Raw genomic sequence first — 23,920 nt, 5'->3', positions numbered from 1 at the left:
TGATACGTTGGTAGCGGGACTTTGCGTGACGGAAAGGTACTTACACCGTGTTTATTGGATCCTTTTTAATTCATGCCACAATTTATCCCCCTTGTCATTAGCACGGTCAGAGTTACTTTTCTTCGTGTTTGTTTAAACATCCGAGGGACAGTGGTCTATTATTCTCTTATTAACGATTTATATTACGAGCAGGGGTTATTTGGTCGACTTTAACGACGTTGATGAGAAATATCGATCGATGAATTTCGGTTTGTCGAATAAATTCTTGTAAGGGGGATTCGCTATATTTGGGTCATCGATTTTCCTTTAATTTCGTGAATATTATATGTAACGATATTCTAGATGATTAGAACGATGATTAAAAGCAGGTATTATACGAAAGTTTGTTCGATACCGTTAGAAAATGTCGAACAACAGTTACCTACGTGTTCTTTCGCTAAACGTTTACGGTCAAATATACTATGTTATTACGGTTGCATTTTGCACGTTGATACATATTCATTTGGAGCTTGTAATGTTAACGCGTTATTTACCTCGTAGTATCAGGCCTGTAAGTATGAAACCGGAATTTGCCTATAGATGGCCCTAGCTGATAATTATCACTAAACTGCGTCATTGATGCCAAAAGTCTTTGTTGACATCTCACAAACATTTTCGATTCAGAACAATACAAGTTTCATACAACAGCATAGTTTGTAATAGCGCTGAACATGTCAAATTTTGTGCCTGGAAACTACGATTTGCGGACAGCATTGATTTTCTGTTACCATTTGAAGAAAACTGCTGCAGAATCGCATCGAATGCTTGTCGAAGCTTACGGTGAGCATGCTCTTGGTAAATCACAGTGCTTTGAGTGGTTTAAAAAATTCAGAAATGGCAATTTTGACGCGAGGAACGAAGAACATGGAAGACCACCGAAAAAGACCACCGAGCTGTTAAAACCTGGCGAAACAGTTAACACTGAGCGCTACCGACACCAAATGATCGATTTGAATCAAGCTTTGCGTGAAAAACGACCAAAATATCAAAAAAGGCAACACAAAGCAATTTTGCTTCGTGATAATGCAGCATCGCATACAGCAAAACCGGTCAAGGAAACGATCGAAGCGTTCAGTTGGGAAATACTTCCGCACGCGGCTTACTCACCAGACTTGGCTCCGTCCGATTACTATTTATTTGCATCGATGGGACACGCACTTTCTGACCAACACTTCACTTCTTACGAAAATGTACGAAAATGGCTCGATGACTGGTTTGCCTCAAAAGAGCGACAGTTTTTTTGGCGTGGCATCCACCAATTGCCAGACATGTGGGAAAAATGTATAGCTAGCGATGGGCAATACTTCGAATAAAATATTTTTAATCATTTTCATACAATAAACGTGTATTTTCTATACAAAAATTCGGGTTTCATATTTATATACCTGGTATAGTTACGAAGCGTCTACCTGCAGACAAAATTGTATCTCCGTTTCAAACGGTGAATTTAGTCGATGACTTCGAGGCGTTAACGTATGCACACACGTATACCGTGGCATACGTTCAGATCTTACACGTAACTTACACGTAATCTTACTAAAAAGATGTCGCCAGGAAGATCGAAACGAGACGAAGCTAAAAGTAAAGAACAAAGAGAAATTATTCAATACAGAAGAATAAGAATTGAAGATTCGTCGGATATCTCTCAGGTTATAATTTTCAGCAAAGGTTTCTACAAGTGTTGAAGTACTTTGCCGAGTTACTGTACGCGTCGGATACATTTTGCAATCAAGAATTCCTATGGTATATGTTTTTTCTGAAAGCGCAATTGGTAGGAAATGGAGTTTCTTTTTCGCGGAGGTAATAATTTCTCCGCAAGAAGAGAATTTTCACAGCGAAAGTTACGCGTGTAGTTTGGTCGAATAGCGCGCTGAAACTCTGTGCATACCTCGAAAGGAGAAAGCAATATAACCTTTCATCTTGCGCGCTAAATTACGCAAACTCTTTCTCGGCTGGCAGACATTATGCGCGAAGTAGCGTCTGCTGATGCAAATTTTCTAGACGGATGCCTCCGCAAGATCTCTCAATTTAAGAACGGATATAAATAACCGACCTGGGACGTAGTGGAACCCTTGGTTTTTAAGAGATATTCAGAAACCCAACATCAAACAGCTTAAAACAAGCGACTTGAAAATTACATATCCAAAGTTTTCGGTATTTTAACGATCTTTTATCTCTTTTCTACTTTTTTCTTTCTTTTTGCACCGGTTCATTCATCGAATTCAAGTTTCACGCGAACGATCGTTAAACGTTATGGCCTGGAATTTAACGGTCAGTAGTATACCTATCGCATAGAAAATACGATTTTCAAATTATAAAACTCATAATCGAAGGAAGTTAGCTTTCGTTTGAAAATTTCCCACCGACGTAATTTCCACACTCGGGCAAAACTTCCATTCCAACTAGATCGCATCACGTATTACGGTTTCGTTGTAAAAGTTGGTCACGTAGTTTTACTCGTAGAAATGTAACTTAAACGATAGAACCACGAGTTTTCAAGCGTCGGTCCGTGAATTTTCCATAATTATAGCCTCTAGCTATGCGTGAACGACACTTTCATTTAAATTTCATATCGCCTATTATCGTTACGAATTTAACGCTTGATCGGCTAGTTTTCACGTGCAATATGACACTCGCGTACTAGAACGCAGGAAAATTGTCTTTCGAGTTTTCATTTCCCAGTTTTCAACGTGTAGTTACGTGCAAAGAGGATCGTGTAACTCGATGGGATTCTTGATTGTATTCGCGTATAGAACGGTGGAAGCTTTTTCGCGGTAGATATGGCAGAGTAATTCGAGGATTAATAAATGTTCGTTTGAATTCAGTTGGTGGATTAGCGGTGGCGGAAATGGTCGCATTGAAAATTTTATTCCGAATAGGATGTTCCAGTTTACGACTGTAATCTCTGGAAACTATACGGCTAAAACTCGAACGAACTTAGGTTAGTGCCAGGGCCTCCCTCAAGAACCGAGTAAAGCTTGAATTTTGAATTATGCACTTCGCCAAGAAGCGACTTACGCTATCATAGTAAAACCCTGATAAAATGCGTTACAAAAGCTGTCCAACCACGATCTATGTAACTTGCGAAACTTTTAACTATCGAGTATAACAAAATTCTTATATCTCGCGACCTCGTAAATTCTGAAGCATGTAATTGAAGAAAATTATAGTTGCGAACAGCAACAACCTAGATAGATAGCAATTACCTTGTCTAAACCATTTAACATCGTCAACCAAGATACGCGTACCGCATTGTGCGTATTAATTAGACCGTCACGCAAGATTGCATCAATAATTAAAACGTGGATAATTAATTCCATGCGAGGGTGGCTGAAAGGAAACAACGGGACGATGACGGAGATAAGATAAAGAAATAATTTGATTTTAAAGAAGAACCGACGAGTTGAACCTGTGAATTAACGAGGCTTGCTGTCTTTTTTTTTTTTTTTTTTGCGATGCTGCTGATGCTTCTGATAACGAGCCGTAAGAATTAGATTTTTTTTCGTAAACCAGAAATAGATACGAACTAGTCGTATCGACGTTTTCTTCGTTGTTATCGTTTCGTTACAATTATATCATCGTAGCACATTCCGCAATTATGAATCGTAATGTTCATCGATGTAGATATTATCGACTTCTATTTGAAAATTATTTTAATTAGCGAACTAAATAGCAATGCTTCGTTAAAATGCTAATTAACGTAACATGCTACTGAAATTTCACTATCTGCCTAAGCACGCGCGCTTCCATCAACCTATTATACCTGTTGTCGCGAGCACGAGCATAGCACCGAAGGTTGTCGCAGATTTGAAGTGCGAATCGTTAAACTCTTATCGTGCAACTATTTTTCTTCGCGAATCGTTAAATCAACATCCAGCATCTTCGTACACTTAAACGACCCTTCAACTTCTTCTCGAGTAAACTTCTCACGCTATTAGGAATTTATAGTTTATGCTTACTATAAGCAAACTCGTGTAGTTAAATCATCCGTTTCTTGAAAATTCAACCTTCGTCGTATTACGTGGCATATAATAAAATTGAGCAATTTATCGAGAGCGAAGTTAGTCAACTTGGCTTCTAAGAAGCTGGAATATCAAACAGTCTTTTAATATCCATCGTTAAAATTCAAAATAAAGAAGAAAGGCAGCCACGCAAGGTCGTAAATGTCACGCGCTTTTGGTCGATCGAAATCGTAAATTCTATTTTAATCTTCGGCTAGAATCGATGAAACGTTAACGGATCGAAGGCAATCCGAACCGGAACCTGTCCATCGAATCATGACGTGTATCTGATAGAAACTGGCCGGAAATCCCCCCTCCTTGACAACTTGATCAAAAATTCGACGAGTTCGCTGCGTTAGTTTGCAGGTGCGATCGGTTCCTTTCGACGCGTCAGCGCAATTAACGTGTCCCCAAAGTTAAACGTAATTACACGGCGTAACGAGTAATTGAATATTGATTTTTCAGTCGCATCGGTACAGAAATTCGATTGGCGGCGCGAATGCCAACCAAGTGCAGACGCGCGTTCATTCCGCTGAGAATCGACGTTCCGTGGCTAATTTTTATGATTTGAGGAATTTGACACTGGGAAACGGCAACCCTTCTGACCTGTTCCTAAGAATATTGGAACTTGCCTTTGAATTATTAGTAGGGTTGAGATTGCTGTTATGCTGTTTCAATTTGGTACGTGAAATTTGTTATTTCGCGCCAGCGTTTGAAGAATGTATATATTTTTTCGTAGATTTTTAGAGCGTGTTTTTACAAGAGAACGTGCTTTGGGATATTTTTTTTTTAAGCGGAATGTTTTCCAGAGTGTATTTTTTTCCTTTGAGTAAAGCGACTTTTAAAGGACTTGCCATAAAGCAGTGTACGTCTAAACGGAAACGCGAGCAGAATATACAACAATCGACTGTTTCCTTTCCCCGGTAAATTTATTAAAATTCGCTACAGTACGAAGAGATAACTAAATTCGCGCGAAATTAAATTCCTCGTAATAAGAATACCCTTTAATTTAAGACTATAAGGCTACGCAGCTCTGAATCATTGAACAATGAAATTCTACTGCAAAAGAATCTAGATTTTTATATTCTAAAATTCCAAGCCTATAAGTTCTAAGAATAAAAGTTGTTAGGTATATTCATCTGCAGGATCCTGCAAGGTATATAATTCAGAGACTGTTTGATATTTTTCACGCATGCCTTTAGAACTCGTTGTTCTTTTAAAAATACATGCTAAGACGTTCTCAGAGTATAACAGAACCGGATGTTGACCGCGTGAACCCGGACGTGAAGTAACTTCCGCCACGAGGGTATAAAAGATACATCGCGGTATTCATCTCGGCCGAGGAGGATCGATATTCACCGAAACAACGTCGTGGGAGCGTTCAACGTAAAAACGTTCGTTCGATTTCTCTGCCTTCCTCTGACTCGCGCTTTCTGTCTCGATAATTCGGATGGGAATTGCACGTTTTCTAAGAAAAGTCGCGCGATTCTATCGCTGAAACGGGCACTTGTGGAATATTTTATGAACGTAGACGCGTACTACGTGATTGTCGTGCGAAGATACGCAGACGAACAGGTGTACCCAAGTAGATTGTGACGTTCATTTATCCTATTTGCGATCGACTCTGTCCAACGTGTGACAACCTGTTATAGATATTTGTTACCTGCTACTTTGTATTTATTCTATGATTTATGATTCAAGTTGAGTTTATGATACTTAGTCCTGTTACAAATGACGTTGTCGTTCAGCTTAGGTCGAGGCTTTACGTCTCTACGTGCTATGTTACTCTGTCATTCTATATTTTAGACATTTACAAACATGGTCCCATTACTTGTCTACGTTTGTCTCTTACCGGAAGAATATCGTGAATTTTTGTTCAACGTGTTTTAACAAAATATTCATCGCGTTACTTGTATCACAGAAAAACCTTGTTTAATTAATTCTCGAAGTCGTAGAGCCTTGTTTTCGCAGAATCGGTTAATTGTTTGCCTATAAGCCGGTACATAAATCGTTTTTCATAGCGACGTTTCCATCGTGTTATAATTACTAGAACGAAGTGTTATCTAAAAGATCGGGAAATTTGACAAATGTTGTATTTTAAACGTATACGTTATTTATTTTCTACCTGATTAACATTTTGGTACTTTGGTACTTTATAAAGGACGTATAGAAGCGAGAGAGAGAGAGAGAGACGTTTCTTCACCCGAGAAGAATGGTTCTAAACGAGTACATGCGCGCAGCATAAATTACAATATCCATCTTCACGCAAAAACGATCCATAAAAGGAAATGTTAACGTTGGAGAAGTTGAACGTTGAATCGCGCTTCTTCTTTTTCCCAGCGTCTCCTCTGGCTTTGCAGCCGTCCCCACGACTCCCATTTACATTTGGGATTTGTCAGCGAACGAGAAAGAAAACTTAAACCGATAGAGCGAAAAGTTTCTCGAAACGAAGCAAGCATTCGTCCCTATTGGGAGCTGACCGATCTTTGCTCTAGTTGTAACGAGATCGCGTGCCACTACCAGAGATGAAGAAACTTCGTGTTGACGAGATGTTCAATTCACATGTTCAATTTCAACGTTGACGAGCGGTAAATATTACTTTAGCGAAAATGACGCCATGGAATGTTCAATTAATGCTCATACTGATAATGCACTGCGTCGTCGTACTGATAATTCACTGCGAATCTGATCTTCGTTATCCACAATAACGTACGTTAACAAATAATTTTCATACAGCACCTGTTTCTATATCGTGAAATTGTACATGCACGTCCAGTACATTATATTTCATAATAATAATTACGAATTCTTGCGAGATTTTAAACATAATAATTATGAATCATTATGAAATATTAAATATAATTGTAAATAATTGTGCATTGTTATGAAATGTTTTTGAATGTCAAGTAGGTACTACGCTGCCTCCCTCGATTAGAATCTTCTATTTAACATATTTCATTTTTCAGAAAGCAAAACGCGTGCACAGGTTCGTGAAAATATTCCAACACCTTTTCCCCACTTTTCCGAATATTTCACGCGCGTTATACGAAACATTTTGAAATTTCACTAACACTGTTGTCGACTATCGTGACGAGTTTGAAACAAATCAAAAAATACATAGAGGAACTACGAGATATTTGACACAAGTACATGTATATTACACAAAGATGACAAAAGCGTTTAAACCATTATACCACTTATCGTATAGCAAAGGTGTGTGTTTACGCTGTACGCTAATTTTTTATTAAATACGGGTTTGCAATAATTATCTTCCAATTTTAATATACATTTTCAAATTTGTTTCAAATTTAACCAATATGATCGTCAGTGTCGCGACTCATTATAACGCTAATGTAATTTCAAAATGCTTTATGAAACGCATACAATATGAATATGAAAGTTTTTATGTGGCAAAGGTTCAAATATTACTTTCGCGAGCCGGTTTACATTGAATTTATTTGATACACGCAACGGGTGATATTTTCATTTCGATGCTTTCAGTTCCGCTGTCGTTATTAATCCATCGACTTTATTTATACAGCGCAGTCAAAGTTTGTTCGAGTAGCACTGCTGTCGGAATCGTTGTTCGAACACGAAGAAGCGAAACGGGTAATTGCTGCCGGCTAAAGAGACAATAAAGACGTTAAAACTCGCCCCTGTCTCGCCGCAGATTATTTCCATAACCAGGTTGCTTTCAGGCAGGTTTCCCTTTTGTCTTATCTCTCGAAGCAGAAATATTTAGCGTTTTTGTCCGGCCGGGTCTCGTGCAATTACGCCTGGACGCTAACGTTGTAACGAACCAGAGCCTGTCTGCTTCTCGAAACACTTAATTTCGCGTAATTTGGTGCGCTCTGTCTCTCGGCTAATTTCGTGTCTCTAACTGGAAAAAAGAAAAAAGGAAAAATAAAACGATTCTTCTACCAACGGGAAGAAAATTTTTCTATTCTATATAAAAATCTCTCGCTTTTCCGATCGTCGATTCGTTTTCTTTTCTTATTTCATCTGGAAAGACGATTAATTAAGATTTCAATCAAACAGGGATTCGTACAAAGCGAGAAGAAAAGTATTTTTCAACTAGATTCGTAGATCACGGGAAAAAAGTTTGTGAGTTAAATGTATACTTGTGGTTTCCAATGTTTAATTGACTCAAAAGTGTAACGGTTTCGTTAGCAAACTTTGATGGAAGTAGCCTTAAACCGAGCTAACGAAGTTTAATCCTGAACATGGTGAAGTGGAAATTGAAATCAATGTTTCGTGTAGACATTGGATGTGTTTGACGAGTCTTGTTCCTCATTGGCCCTTTTTCCCAAGAAGCAAATACATTTCACGCCGTTTCTAATGACCTTCTTGTCACGAAAAATAATCTCGGCCGTAAAAACGCAACGTGCAATTTATTCAACGACTAACATTAATGTAAGAAACACGTTATAAAATTTGTTCTGTATTTTTCAATGTTCTTTTATCGTGCTACCCTCTACGATACAATCAGCTGTCTCTTTATTTTATCATATGAAACCTCTTGTCCATATTTTACATCGTCCTTGGAGATTTAAACCACTGACAGACCTTCTCTGTTTTTCCACGCAAATGTTATGCATTCGTCGACGAAAGCATAACGAAACACGAAGCGTGCATCATCAGAATCGCATTATCGCGCTGAATCCAAGCCATCAGGCGTTTCTTCGTCTCAGTTCAAAGCTCATCCATTTTAATCACCAAACGCCACGACTCGATCTCCAAATTAATAATTGCCATAGATTCTCTCGGGTTGCATTATGTAAAACGCTTTAAAGTTGAACCTCGGCCCAGGACAAAGTTGGAGTACCGATCGCGTGGGACGATAGTTAAAAATCTCGAGGGGGACGTTCCCTCTTTCGTTAGGGAAATATTCAACGACGTCGGAAACTGCTCGCAGTAACGAACGTTGGTGTGTCAAGGCAGCGGCTTTTTAGAAAATCGCTTTGGCGAAGCACTCTTCGCCGATTAACCGGGAAATACCTGTAGCATCGGTTTTTCTTTTTTCTTGTTTAAAACAGCCTTTTTTCTCATCTCACGAAGCAAGCGAATTAATTACTAAAATTCTGCGGTACACCAGCAAATGTATTTGACACAGTATTTATACCAGACGGCTGTCGTTACTTTTTTATTTGGCAATCTAAGGAAAAAGGAGTCAGTGGCTCTGATTAAATATTAAATACAGGTAATTAAGTATCGTACGGTTCGAGAATTCTCGTGGCACACTGGTCGAATATTGTCGGCTTAAAGACACGTGCGGATCAGTTTAACGTAACATTTCTATACTGTTTGTCGTCTCGTTTTGTTTTTCCTATTTCTTCTGTAAATATGTTTTGTTCTTCCTTTCTTTTTTTTTTTTATTGTAACAGAGTTTGAAATGTACATCCAACGTTGGCACCAATTTTCTTAGAAACCTGTAGAGAACAGGCCAAACCGGTTTAACGTAGCTTTCCTATTATAGTTGTCGTTTCACTCTATCTTTGGTCCTTTTTTTATTGAAACGTTTTGTCTTCTAACCGAAGCAGAGTTTAGAACGCGATTTAACGTTATAAACCTCCTTAGAGATCTGTAGGAAACACTGTATGAAAATTGGTTTAGCGTAACTTCTCTGCTGTATTTATCGTTCAGTTCAGTTTCTCATTGCTCTTGTGTCTTTTAACCGGAGTAAAGCTTGCAACGTAGATTTGCCGTAAATGCTACTCTTTGGTTTCTCTGGACGTGTGGCAAGCCGACAATGTGTAATATAAGGATATTGCAGCGAGTTCTTTAATCAATCTTTGTTGGATAGCAGTTGTCCTTTAATTTCTTCCATGTGCAATCGCGCGATCGTTTCACAGCACGAAAGTTCGTGGTTTATCGATTACGACGACTGCTTCGATCCATTGACTTGTTTACAGTCTTGTTGTCGTTATTTTATATCTATTTTGTTCTTTAATTTTAGGTTTAGTTTTAATTTAGATCCTTCGAATCAAATACATTTTCGTCTGGACAACAGATATAGAATGATTTAATATTTCAAAAGCTATATTTTCAGTTTCATCGTAACAGCTTTACCTCCCATGTAATACGAAGCTTTATTTCGGACGAAATGAAATATTATTTTATAGCTTTGGACGTTGATCGCGTTAACTCTCGCTGTACCTTAAAATACTCCAACGTTAACTAGAAAAAGCTCGAGATATCGTCCGAGGATCAAGAAACGCGATAAGCAATTTTTAAATTCAATAATCGACCCCTTCTTACGACGGCACCTAATGAAACTATTATATCCATCTAACTAAATACCGTTTCAATTGTTTACAAAGTCTCATTTATTACCTACATATATTACCTACTCGTCAAGCTTATACTTACGAACCTAACAAACCTAACGACGAAATTAATAAAAACGTTCGCGCGCGCTGTTCGCTAATTTTGCCCATTTACTCGCGCTTATTCCATCAAGTATCGCATCAAATTCTACGATCGGATAAATCACGCGCATGATGGTAACCTGCTCGTGCAAGCCCCGTGTCGTCATCGTTCTCTCTCGAAAAGTACGAAAAAAGAATGTTTCCTCTGCACAACTTTGCCTGATAAACTTTTAAGCCAGCCAAAAAATAAGGAGCACGTCGCTGGAGAAATCTTGTAACACATCGCGGTCCACTTGGATTTCTCTTTGAAAGCACAGACTCACGGCATCATCGTCGTACGCGCGTATAACTGTCCTCTTGCGAATAAGGTAAAAAGAGTAGGTGGATTTTTACCGAAGAGACGATCTTTCCGCTGCAAAAACGTATAACGGGGGAAACAAAGCTGGCGAGCGAAAGGGACTCGGTAGCAGGATAAAGGAAGATAAGGCAGGCGATTGCCATTGCCTCGGTTTACGCCGAAAAGGTTGGAGCGTCGCGACGCGACCTCGAGCAGAATGGGCCACGACGTCGCTATCTGATAACGCTCAATACCGACTCGTTGCGTTTCACGGATTCTCCTGTGTTTTCACGGTAAAGAAAATCGGGAGTCGCGATTACGGACGCTGTTCCTGGTCATAAGCCGCCAGTGGAACCTATCCTTTGTGATTTTCCAACGGTTGGATGCGCAAATGTGCATTTGTTGGTAAAATATAGGTGGAAGTTGATCGTGTGGGTTAAAGCATCGCGGTACGACGATTAAATTATTAATCGAATCGATCGAGTCTGTCTAGACGAAGACCGTGTAGAGTTTTAATAGCTTTCCTATAAACAGACCATTGGAAAATTAAGTAAGTAAATCTGGCGAAGGATTTGTCGTTGGAGAAATGGCTTCGCTCTTGGCAATTTAGTTCTGGTCTGGTTATTAAAAATCGCTGTGCTGGTAGCCAGCGTTTCTCCGCAGCAGGAATTGAAAGGAACGCTTAAAAACTGAGGAAATTGCGATTTATTTCTCCGACTATATTACTTTCCAGCAGCATCGCGTATTTTGAAATGTCAGAAAGAAGTCGTACGGATGAATGATATCGGAATACGAACGCGATCAAGTTAGTCGAGGTTCGGCAATTTTAATATGTCACCGGGCTTAATTCGGGAAAACGTCACGAGGCGGTTGAAACTGGTCGCGTGAAAGCCAGTTAAGGTGACTGGAAGATAATAACGGTATCGATCCTGGCGCAAAGACAAGGATGCGTTTACAAAGGGCCAAATGTTCTATTGGAAAGCTAATGAACGCTGTAAACCACGCCCGATTTCATTCCTGCGATATTAACGAACGAAAGACAAAAATAAATGAGAAAATAAGAAGAAAGGAAAGACAGATTAAACGAGACGAGGAATTTTATGGCATTAAAAATGCTCGAAAGCGCCGAATGGTTTTTAACGAAAGCAATATCTTAAATCGATTTCCCGGCTGCCAACTTTTTATTACTGTTGCAGGGAAGAAAACCGCACGCTGGCTAGAGGCAACAAGTAAATTCACAACGTCGAGGAAGAAATTCATAGCAGCGAACAAGGCGAACTTAAAATGTTCGATTTTATTCCAGCCACGGGTGACCAGATTTACGAGCTTTCAAACACGCTCTCCTCTCGTATTTGATCGACAGCTTGCGCGAGACGATTCGTTGCTCGTCGAGGGTCCCGCTCGTATCTCGCTGCTCGTTTACCTTCGTCGATGAATTAATTATTAGCTCGACAAGAGGCTTCTAATAAGCCTTGGGACGCGGCGAATACAAATTCGAAATTGATATTCGATAAGATCGTGACTCTGGAAAATTGAACATTTCGGAAAATCTTCAGAAACAGAGGTAAAATTTTGAAACGGTATATCGTAGAAGAAACGGTGAAACCTTTTTGCTATCGTTTGCTCTATATCTTCGTTCGTTGGAATTCCACGCTAACAAAAGTCTACCCTCGACTTTGGACTAGTCGTTGATTCTCAACTGATCAGCCGGAAAAGGCGAGTCAAACTCCGTCATTCAGATCCGCTATTTTTTAACGCGTCGAATCGTCTCTCTTCGAAATAAATTAAACCGTATTTGCGACGACTACGATCGCTCTGTTTGAAGTTACTTGGTCTCCGTTAACTTTTCATTCTATAATTACGCAAGTTTCTGGTTAAGAAAACTCCGAAGGTTTAGTCGTTCGTATTATTCCAATCTTCCAACCTAACCCCAATCTTCCAAAAAAAAAAAGAAGATACAAAATGAGTGTTCGGCAGATATCATAAAACTTACAAAGCCAAATTAAAAATGTTGTATTTCCGTCGGAAACCGCGAAATTGCGAGACAAGATGAACAAGTGGAGCAACAAGCAGATGGACACCGTGTTAACACTGCATAGAGCGAAAGGGGGCAGGTTTTAGTTGGAAAGTGCGGTCGATGGGGAAGAGCCTTTGATAGAAGCGAAAACGGCAAGTGGCCATGTTGCAGATCCCTCGAGGGATTAAACAAACAACTGTGAGCGAACACGCACACTCGAATCGGACACACCCTATGCTTCTGCTTGGCCGTGTGGTGCTGGCGGAAATTCGGGACATTGCTGATGACGAGGTACGCGCGAAACAGGATTGAACTCTCCGGAGAGGGCGTTGTTGAATTCCACCCGGTCCCATAAATTCTTCGTGCCGTGGCTGACAACCAACGGTACGGAAAATTTCAACCAACGGAACGTTTCCATCTTCTAATATCGCACAGTCCAGCAACATACGCGTACGAGCAAATGGCTTGACTCGCGTTAGATCCCTCCATGTATGTGTTTTATTACTAGACGAATACGTCGGCCAACGTATATTCGATTTTTTTTTTTTTTTTTTTTTTACGCAGTTGGAGATGCAGAACGAACGAACGAGAATGAACTGCTATTTACGAGTAGGTACGGGAAGGTTGACTCGGACGAAAACTCTGTTTCGGGCGATAAGATGATTTAAGAGAATGATAAGACGCATATGGAAAGGTGAGGTTTGACAACCAGATTATGACAAGTTATTCGAATTGTACGAATTGATATCTCGTCTGGAACTTGAGAAAAGTATCGCTATAATTATGAATATATTATAGTACAAAATTAAATCCGTTCTTGCGTATCTGCTACATCTTTTCAGCATCGGTTCAGTCATGTTGATCATCGTATCGTGTATTCAAATTTCTCGCAGAAAGATTCTTATCCAAACAACTGCTAATTTTTTAGGCAGGATTTAAATGAAGGTGCATGGGAGGAAAGACGTGGTCGTTAATTTGTTCTTCTCCTATCTTCCATCGTTATCTCGCACGAACGTAAAATTCTGAACGATTAATCATTTCTCTAATAATCTGAGTCGGTTATCGAACTTTGTTTAAAAGCAGCAGGTGTCCTTGCGCTTATGGACAGGGTCTGTACGTGGACGGAGGTTAGAGAAATGTTTTATTAAATTTTCAGTCGGAAGAAGATAGCGCACAGTCGTGAAAGCAGTTGAAAAATGTGAGATCTTTGGGAAAGGAAACGACGTTTCGTTGTGTTGAAGGAAAAGCTCGAGTACGCTTTGTCTCTTACTGGGAAAACAAAGTCTCAAGTAACACTGTGTATAAATTCAAAAGTCGTTAATCACGGTTTTCTAGAAAGCTTGCTTTCGGTCTTTGTACCAATTACAAAGGACAACTCTACCAATAGAACATTTTTTTCACCAAAATCGACCTCGAAACGTTCCTCTTTTCCATTCTAATGCCATCGTCGAACGTCTACATCGTCGGGACAAGCTTTCAAAACATTGCAGCGCTGAATAGCAAGCAATCGAGCCAAGAAACGGTCGAAAAATCGGAAAACCCGAACGAACGAAAAGGCACGCGGTAAGTCGACCGCACAATGGATGCTATTGTACAGAATGAAAACGTGTCTCTATACTGTGAACATATTGCGCGATTCTGGAACACTGACCAGAGAGAATCAGCAAGATCGAACAATGAAAACAACGGAGAAGAGAGAAAGAGACCAGAAGCTGAAGAACGGAGCCACTTGTTACGCGCAACGCGCGTTCAAAGTTGTTTCTTCGGTTCGTCGTACGTTCGCTTCGGTGAATATTCTCGGCGCGATCGATATCGTGCTCATTCTGTCAGAGTCCCCTGGCCTGGTTCAATCGAAACGCGTCGCGTCGCGCCGCCGAATGTTAAAACACACACGCGCATTGACATTTGACGCTCGCGGTTACCGTGAAACGCTAGTCGATGCCAGGAATATCGCGTTCGAGCTCCAACGAATCGCGTTAGTCTATGGTTACCGGTGGATGCGTGTTCTGACAAACTGTCATACCGACGAATATGTCAAACCGATCAATTATGTATATACACCGGTTCACCAAAGTATTTGAAGGCTTACCACAGCGAACTTTTACGTCCATACTGTACGTGTTACGTAAGAAATCTTGAAATTTCATTCGTTGTCCCTGCACTTGTTTCAAATATCGACGATAGTGATGTCTCGTAACGATGCTGATAAAATTGCACAATGTATACGTTTCGTATAACGCGTGTAATATTGGGTTGGCAACTGAGAGATTGCGGATTTTGTCAGTACCACCTAATGACAAAATCCGCAATCACTTAGTTGCCAATCCAATGTATTCGTAAAGAGGTTTGTTTCTTTAGAATTGAACATTAACCGTGCGCTTACATAACGAGGTTGAAAAATTACTAAAATTCGAGGAGTCGATCGGTTTGGAGAGCTGCATCGTTCTTCGGATGTTTCATCGGGACGCGTAATTGCTGTAATTCTAGCCCTACTGTCGCGCCCATGTACATATTTCGAGCTACAAACCACGACGCGTAATCGATCTTGTGGCGAAAACGACAAGTGAACGGAACATGTAATTCGTTCCGCGATACTACACTGCATGTTTCGCGTGGTTATTTTATCAGTAGATGATTGACGAAACAGGGTGGAGTTGGACGTTTGGATACGTTGCACGTATCCACGACTGAAGATTTTCTTTCATGACTGAAGTTTGTCAAACGAGAATATCATTTTTCCATCGTACAGTCAATATTTGTTAAGGCGAAACAAAGAGCATCATGTTCCTAGCTTTTACCAGTCCCAGTTCCTCGTTCACTACGAGAATTTCCATTATCCGTCGTATGAATCAAGTAGAACGTACAAGTTCTTGGCAGGGCAACGAGCGTTTCCTTTTCCTAAGCAACTTGTCGGTATACGTCGATATTTCGGAGTTAAGATGCGACTCGTTAAAGGCAAGGACACGCCTTTAACGAGTTTAACCTACGCATTCGACGAGCTGACGTACAAAGAGACGGCTGAGTCAGAAAAATCATCGAACGTTCAGGGTAGAAAATGCGTATTACAGCATACGACAACTTTTGTATAATTCTCTTCTTCAAGTCTATAGCTTTTTTAAAAAAGCAACACGATACCAAGCGTCTTGCTGTATTTATCGCAACATTGCGCGATCCGTTTCGTTCGCTCCTTCCATTCCGTTTCGAACGATAGACGAGGAAAAGAATCCGATACTCTCGCGTGCTTGATATTTCGATGCGATGCACGGAACCTTAAGGAGAGCGTCGGCGAATATTTTTTCACCGGGTATAGGCGTGTATCCGCGAGAGGCCGCGAAACGATCGATAACTCTTGTTTTAAGAAATTCAAAAGGGTCTTCCTGGAAAACGACTCAGAAGCTCATTAAACTCGTGCACGCTAGGATTTCCAAGTCGCCATCAGGATCGTCGCCGACATCCTAATTCTACGCTACTTCCGCGAGTCCGAGCTGCTATACGTGCGCTAACACGACGCTACCACGAAATTCGCGCAGGCCGTTCTTTTTCCCATAAAATTACAAATTTCGACTTGCCAACTCTCGTACCTTTTCAAAGCTGTATTACGGCTATACTGTACGTGAAGAGAAAGCATTCGGAGAGGAAGTAGGTACGAGAGAGAGAGAGAGTGAGAGAGAGAGAAGAAGAGTTCAGAGTCTCTTTGAAACTTTCCGCGCAAACGGAGGAAAAAAAAGAAATGGTTACTCACATCCGTTTCGATCTCGTGCAATTGACTGCAGCCTGGAGAATACCAACTTCTCTGAATAATTTTATCAACCATACACACAACTAAATTAAATAAAAATCTTCCGTGAGGCGAAATTTCGTTAACCCCGTCACCAAGAACTTCAACGCTGCCGACGAGAAATTCTTGCTGAGCATAGTAACAGGTGTCTGATAGGTATTCGTCGGGCCCGTGAACAAATAGCCACCTTCTTCGATACTGCAGACTAATACCAGTCTTAGAAGCATTCGATCAAGCATAGACAACGATACTTATGAAACGTTCTTCGTTCTTTTATTCAAACTCGTACGAACAAACAGAAGAATGGCACGAAGGATAGAACTACCAAAGATTATCCACACTTCATATCCCGAGATATCGTTTCATCCACAATCCAAACGAAGCACACGATCGTCACTTGTCGCGATTTTCCCGCGAGAATCTTTGGAAAGGTGCTCGCTTGTTCACGGGCGTTCATCACTGATCATCACTGATCCTTGCCTAACGATCCGATCAAACACCTCTACTTATCCCTCGACAATTGCTCGGTGCTTTTTCCACTACATACATATATACATGTATATCATTTTCAACTTTCTTCCTCTAATTTATATCGTATATACATAACGGTATAACGATATATAGATTCACTGATCGATAAGAAATAAACGAATGGCAAGATCACTGATACGACAAGAATAGAAGCGTCGAAGCGGTTGGTGGTGGCGTTGAACGATTCGACTGGACGATCGCGATGATCGATGTATCACTGACCTTAGACCGGAAGTTGCTCCCCTAGCTGACGGACGCGCGGGAACCGAGGCTCATGTCAAGAGTCGTTTAGACGACAACGGGCTACCGGCGAGCGACTTTGCGTGATTGGACCTCGTGATCCTTTGGACTCCTGCCGCGCTCTGTACCGTGGCGGAGCGCGCGTACCTTAGCGGAGCATGCAACGACGCCGACGCCGACGCCGACGCCGATGCCGACGCCGACGCCGACGACAGGAGGCCACGGTGCACCTGCGCCTTGACTCCTCTCGTCCTCCTAGCCGAGTGGCCCAAGCCCGTTTCAAGCGGATCGAGCACCTCGGCTCGCCCTTTGCCCTTCGCCGCGCCGTGTTTCAACCATTCACGCCAAAGCAACTCGTCCTCTTCCTTTTACAATGAATTCTTCGCCGTGAAAGCATAACGTACGAGTCTGCGACTCGCACACTGTGCACGATAGGCATGGTCAACGCGACCAAAATGTCCGTTCGCTATGTCTCGCAATTCCTCCCAGCGAAATTATTTATTCCGCTCTTTTAATTCCTGTAGCGCAAGTTTTCCTTTCTACGATTTAAGCTGCTTTCCGTTAGTTCTGACACCAGCTAAAGACAATCGAGTTAATCGCGTGTAAATGTGCATGCGCGCCTGGCAAATTTAAATGTAGAATAATGTACAAATTCGAGAGTACGCGAAGTTATATCTACAAAGTAATACGTTTAGAAAAGCAGCTTCTACTTTATTCGTTCAACAGATCAAAATATGTACCTACAAAACGAGTGGGAATTTTCTTCAATTTCGACGGTATGAACTTTTGTGGCACTTGGTTGGCCCGTTAATGGTTTTCACGAATTAGGTATAGATCCCGTAACAAGAATTCTTTTAATCTAGTAAGAATCGCGACTAACTCCGATAGTAGATATACATACGTCTGTATGTATTATCAACGAATCTACATATTTATCCACGTTCTCATTCGTTGGTTTATGCTTAATTTACGCATTTTAGTAAACTGCATAGGCTGTCGTTCTAAATCGACTAGAATCACCGAACGACGTATATATGTGACGTTACGAAGGTAGAATGCATTTATAAAGTGTTTGTATTTGCTAAAAATTAGTCGTTCGTTCTAATATATTTATATATATATATATATATATATATATATATATATATATATATATATATATATATTATCTTTTCGGATCTTGGACGAAACACTCACTCGTTCTATCTTCTCTCGTTGTGTCTAAGGTATAGGTCTGCTAGGTGAGAGCCTTACTGAAGAGTCCATACTAGCAGATATTATCTTTTGGAAAAATCAAGAATTTAAAGAAAAGATCGGACCGATCTCGTTCGTCAGGTGCTGTAATTGGCAGCGTTGGCTAGAGATTGCTCATTAATGGCATTCTGTTGGGTGGCTGCGGTAAGGCAGCAGAATTTTGGTTTGCATTATAATGCTCGGAGTGGCTTTTGTTCGCCCCAGACATTGTGGATGGAAGAGCTGGTTTTGGTTGAGGCTGGGGAATGGGGACGGATAAGAGGCCTAAAAGATTAGTTCTAACTCATTCCGCCGGGTTTCTACGATACTTTAAACGACCAGGATCTTCTGATTCTTCGTACCTTTCGGCCATTATCATAAACATTCATTTTAAAAATACCATTTATCGTTTCTGCTGTTCCCATCTATAAAACTGACAAACAAATCTTTTAATCTCACTTTTTATATTCCAGCCTGGGAAACAAAAGCGGAAAATTTTAGAGCTTACAGTCTCAAAAGCCCGGAGAATAAATTGCCGCAACAAACGACGGCGCTTACAATTGCGCCGTTCTGCTCGAATTCCCAGAAAACTGACGTTATTATATGAGAACGTTTCCAGTCAAAGTAAATATACATCGAGAACTTGCTCCGTTCCTTGCATACGCTCTTGTTGCTTGTCCATTCACAAATGGGATCACCCATCTATACGACGTAAAAGCTATTCTATCGTTAGTTCCGAAACTAATGCCACGTCAGCCACGTCAGTTACCTATACGAAGCGGCGCGGACCAAGTATCACCGCTGTTTCCTTGATAATTTAGCCAAGTTAGTTATCTAACAAGAATTATAGTTGGCGAAATCAAAAGACGGTTAATCAATATAGAGATTCGTCGAATTCGACGAATATCGGATATCGAATATGAATATTCAGTATTATTTAACCTTAGAGCCTTGCAGCGTGAAACTCTCGTTTGTCGGATGTTTCGTGTTTGATTATCGACTATTAAGCAAATATGTACAATAATACGGTAAAATATTAACTACGGTGGAATGTTAAATATTAACTACGGTGGAATGTGAAATATTTTATCATAGAGAGAAAAACTGAGTATGGCAGATTCTGCAAATATTTGTGTTGAAAGGATATCGAATAACGTTTGTGGTCTAAAGTTAACTTCCAACGTCGCTTCGAAACGTTCATTTCTTGATAACGGTTGCGCCATTGAGACACCCTGCAATCTTTTAAGCGCGTCCTTTTAGTATCGCAATTTGAATAACAAAGTTCTCTCACAATACAAGTTTCCTTACGTTTTGCATAAGTCTGCTAGGAAGTATGATCTCCGGACAACTGATAATATTTCCAACTCGCGATGTTTGCGTTACGTTTCCCCGGGTGATGGGCTTGTTTAAAAAAATGTCACGCAATGCTGGGAAAAAAACATTTATTCAAAGACACGTGACTTGCGACGAAGCTTGGAAATTGCGTTAGACGGTCGAGTGGAATGTCTAACGCGTGGCGGAAATATTTATTCGAGTCGTTATCGAATCGTTATCGTGATCAACGCGTCGATTCGTCGAAGAGCGAGAAAATTTAATAAAAATGAACGAATGCAAAAGATGAAACGCGAGAGACAAAGGACCGACGCGGTAACGAGATATCGCGGACGCGTGACTACGAATGTTTCAATGTCGATCGTAGAACGCATTACGATGAAAAGGAAAGGAAAATAAATACATCCTCGCTGCCAAATTATCGTTCGGTTTGCATTCGTTGAATGGTTTGCGGATCCTCTAGTCAAGGTCCATTCAATTCTCTCGGGTTGCCCGCTTCCCGTTGCGGGTTTTTCAATCGATGCGTTTCATCCACATCCCCCGAGCAAATTAGTTTAGATTTAACGATGACGTTGTCTGAAACGCGCTGCTGTTTGTTCCGAATAATTCAATACGGAAGCTTCATTAATCATGTCTACGTAGTTTCCAACCGCCGTAAATTCCATGTACGTGTGAAAAACGAATTCCATTGTTCAACATTTCCAATCGTCTCGATGAAAATCGTCTTCGCTATGTGAAATTGTGTAGTTGCGAAATTACTAGCCGACCACTTATATCGTAGAAACCTCTTATCCTATATCTTATATGTTGTACGAAAATTTCTGAAATTTCATTAACGCCGAGTAATAAGACGTTTTGACGTTTGAAACAAATCTGCAAATAGATATGGACGTTGCAAGATATTTAATACGAGCATGTACCTGACAAAGAACGCAAAAGAATTTAAATAGTTGGTTATTTGCACTTCGACTTGTTATACGCTTAAAATGATATATTTTATGTTCTGCGTGTGTACCAACGTTTTTACTACGTGTAGCAAGTATTGTAATTTCTATAGATATTTTCAGATTCACCTCAACTGTTACTAAAATGTAATATCGATAGTCGTGTCTCGTTACATCGATAATAAAATTTCAAAGTGTTTTATATAACATTATACACGTTCGTAAAAAATTCCTATGGCCGGCGTTCGAATGAAACAAAAGAGAAAGATATGGAAACCTTACAATTCTCGTTGAATTTGCAATTGTTCTCTGATTCTAAAATTCCCGGGAAAGATATAGAATTATTACGCTCGGAGGAGATTAATTAGTACGCTCGGTATATTTATTATTTAATTAACATAAAATTTTCTCTTTCGATCGACAGCAGCACGAACAGGATATTTCGATCGCTTACTCGTCAATGTTTCGTTTCTTCGCGAACTTGCTCCCATAGCGGAAGTTACGCGTATCCGGTGCCATCTCCGCGAACCACTTAGCAGTCAACGCTACCAACAGCAAACCTCGTTCGTAAGCCTCGTGATCGTGTTTCCTTCTTAATTAACTCGATCGTCGGCATGCGCGAACTTTGTCGCGACATGTTATCACTAGAAATATCCAAACGAATTAAAACACATCGGACATCGATGGAATAATAATCTCGATCGCAACCTCGTTTCTGGATTTATCGATTTATTTGTTTGAAACGGTACAACTATCGGCGAGTGAGGTATAAAACGTATGCCAAAAAATCAAAATCAAATGTATATGAAAGAAAATACATGACGCGGGAGGAAAAAACAAGCTTTTGTCCATACCTGTACACGCTCTGTCTGGCTGAAAAATAACGAAATTTTTTTTTTTCAATTGTACAAACGCCATCTACAGATCGTTCTTGCGCATGGTTATGTTTACGTGTACAATTCCATTACAGCAGACGTATTCAGATATAAGTTATAACGATCAAAGCGACGCTATCTTACTATGTACGGCGTGTTTGCGATAGTACACAGTAGCGGTTTCTCTCGATGCATCTATTTACTTTAGCGCGATTCAACGCGAACTTTTGAGACGAAATGAACAAGTTTTGCCTATATGATCGGTGTTTCGATCGTTATTTCGTTAAAGATCGTTCGATCGCTGAAACACGTGCCGTTGTATTGGATCAGTAGAAAGGACAAACGACAAATTGGTCGTTTGGACGAATCTAACAGTTGTAGTATTAATCGTTGCCACATTCCTTTTGTCCGTCATTTGTTATTTCTTCTTAACCGTCTCGGTTTTTATTTATCGATGCAATGCACTCGTCCGACCGGCGCGATATTCCATCCAAGAGAATGAACTATGCCAACGAAGATAAATTATGCAACGAGCTTCTGAACGGTGCTCTGTTATTCTATAATGTATCCACGTTCATCGTGTAATAATTTGCGGCACGTTACTTGCAACTTGCAACGGAAAGAAGTTTCCTCGTTAAAACTAACAAAGAACACCCAGACGGACAGCAATTATGTCGCGTCTATTAAATGACCGTTTAATTGTAATACAATTTTCACGGTGTCTTCGATGCTCTTCGCTTAATTGCCGGACACTGTGCCCTTTTTAATTTTGCCAGACTACGGACAATGTCCGATACGTTTTGAACTCCGCGAGCTCGTCGGGAGAACTTAGAACGTTCAGATCTACTCACGAAGAACTTCCTTTTCAAACCGTTGAATAGGATTCCCTTCACCGGCTGCGAACTCAGAACAAAGGCCAGATCTTCGTGCGCAACTTGCCATCGAGAAAATTTATTCTCTCTCTATACACGTGTTAGAATATAATTTCTACGAATACGACGTGCAGCCCGGTATTTTTTCAAAATATCTACGGTGGATAAAAAAAATAAAGGGAGAAGTTGATTTTCCGAGCACGTTATGAGAAATCGATGCTTAACGAAGTCGGTTCGTTACAATAATTAACTTCATTGGAAAAGTCAATAATCGACGCACAAGGTACTCCAATTACGCACGCACTGTTAAAATCGAGGAAGCGATGTCCGATTAAATCGCGAAGCAAAATTTATCATATCGTATAAATACGTTTTAATAAGTTCCTTAGTTACTACGGTGTTGTATAGCGGTGATCGATTATTTACCATGTAATTTTCTAATACAAGCCGCGTTAATATTTAACGATCTCTATCTCGCTAATTAGTACCACTTATCAAGCTGCATTATCTATCTCTTCGTTGTACCTCCCTAATCAGCTCGCTCCAACGATACCAAAATATAACAAATTACTTTCGTAATATGATCAACTCGAGTAACATACGCGCGCAGATTTTCTATGCCGGGTATTTAAAAATTTTCGCCAGCCACGGCACAGCGAAAGAGTGTGGACGCGGAGCACGACAAAGGCTAATTAAAACGCAGAATCGTTGGCGTTTAAACGTCGATCTGGCCGCTTTAACAGACCTGCTTCGCGCCCCTTTGTCACGGGCAGAAGTCCTTGAAAAGTATCATCCCCTGGTTGGAGGGGCGGTCCTTTGAGGAAGTCGCGAGAATCACCGGGAACGCTGCGTGTAGCCTCGTTTAACCGACGTCTTTGTCTATGGAGGGGGTGAAGGGTTGCGTAACGTGACACTTTGCGCGGTTTTGCACACGCTGCGTGGCTACGCACGCACACAGACGTAGCTGTCGGGCTCTGTCGGTGTACCGCGTGAGCAGCCACCGTCGCCGGGGGTTTGCAGAGGGTGAAGCAACAGCGAGCGCCACCAACTGGGTCAATACTGACGTCCCTGTCCTTCCTTGGTTCCACTCCCTTCGCCTAACTCGCTTCACTTCCATGTTCTTGCCACCCTTGCACCACGTTCGCGTGGCTACGCCAAAGAAAACGGCCGTTCGTGCGGTGACTTCCGGGGATGAGGAGAGAGAGGCGTACGGCGAACCAAGCGAACAGGTATAATACTCGTTAGTCGATCCGCTCGAGCTAATTTTCTGCTTGGAATGGTCGAACGAGAGTCGTCGTTGGGCAGCAGAAACGTGCAATGGGATGTGTAAGCTAATTCGGTGTTGAGCAACGA

General features: G+C 40.8%; 2 protein-coding genes across 4 annotated transcripts in view; one reads left to right on the top strand and one right to left on the bottom strand.

Annotated features, from left to right (window-relative positions):
• The window catches only part of LOC138185163 (leucine-rich repeats and immunoglobulin-like domains protein 2), a 175,092-nt gene extending 157,642 nt beyond the window's left edge, over positions 1-17,450 (bottom strand). For 2 of the 3 annotated variants that reach the window (XM_069123883.1, XM_069123887.1), the window contains exon 1: positions 17,294-17,450. The gene's annotated coding sequence lies outside the window, so the exon portion shown is untranslated. The remainder of the gene's footprint in view (positions 1-17,293) is intronic. The other variant, XM_069123886.1, reaches the window with a different exon arrangement.
• Positions 1-23,920, top strand: part of LOC138185162 (pre-piRNA 3'-exonuclease trimmer) — a 118,648-nt gene that overhangs the window by 10,561 nt on the left and 84,167 nt on the right. The window lies entirely within an intron of this gene.

This window comes from Bombus flavifrons, chromosome 11 (assembly GCF_040668555.2).
Source record: "Bombus flavifrons isolate JBK064 chromosome 11, iyBomFlav1_principal, whole genome shotgun sequence".
In the NCBI taxonomy this organism is placed as follows: domain Eukaryota; kingdom Metazoa; phylum Arthropoda; class Insecta; order Hymenoptera; family Apidae; genus Bombus; species Bombus flavifrons.
This window is presented reverse-complemented; position numbering and strand designations above follow the sequence as displayed.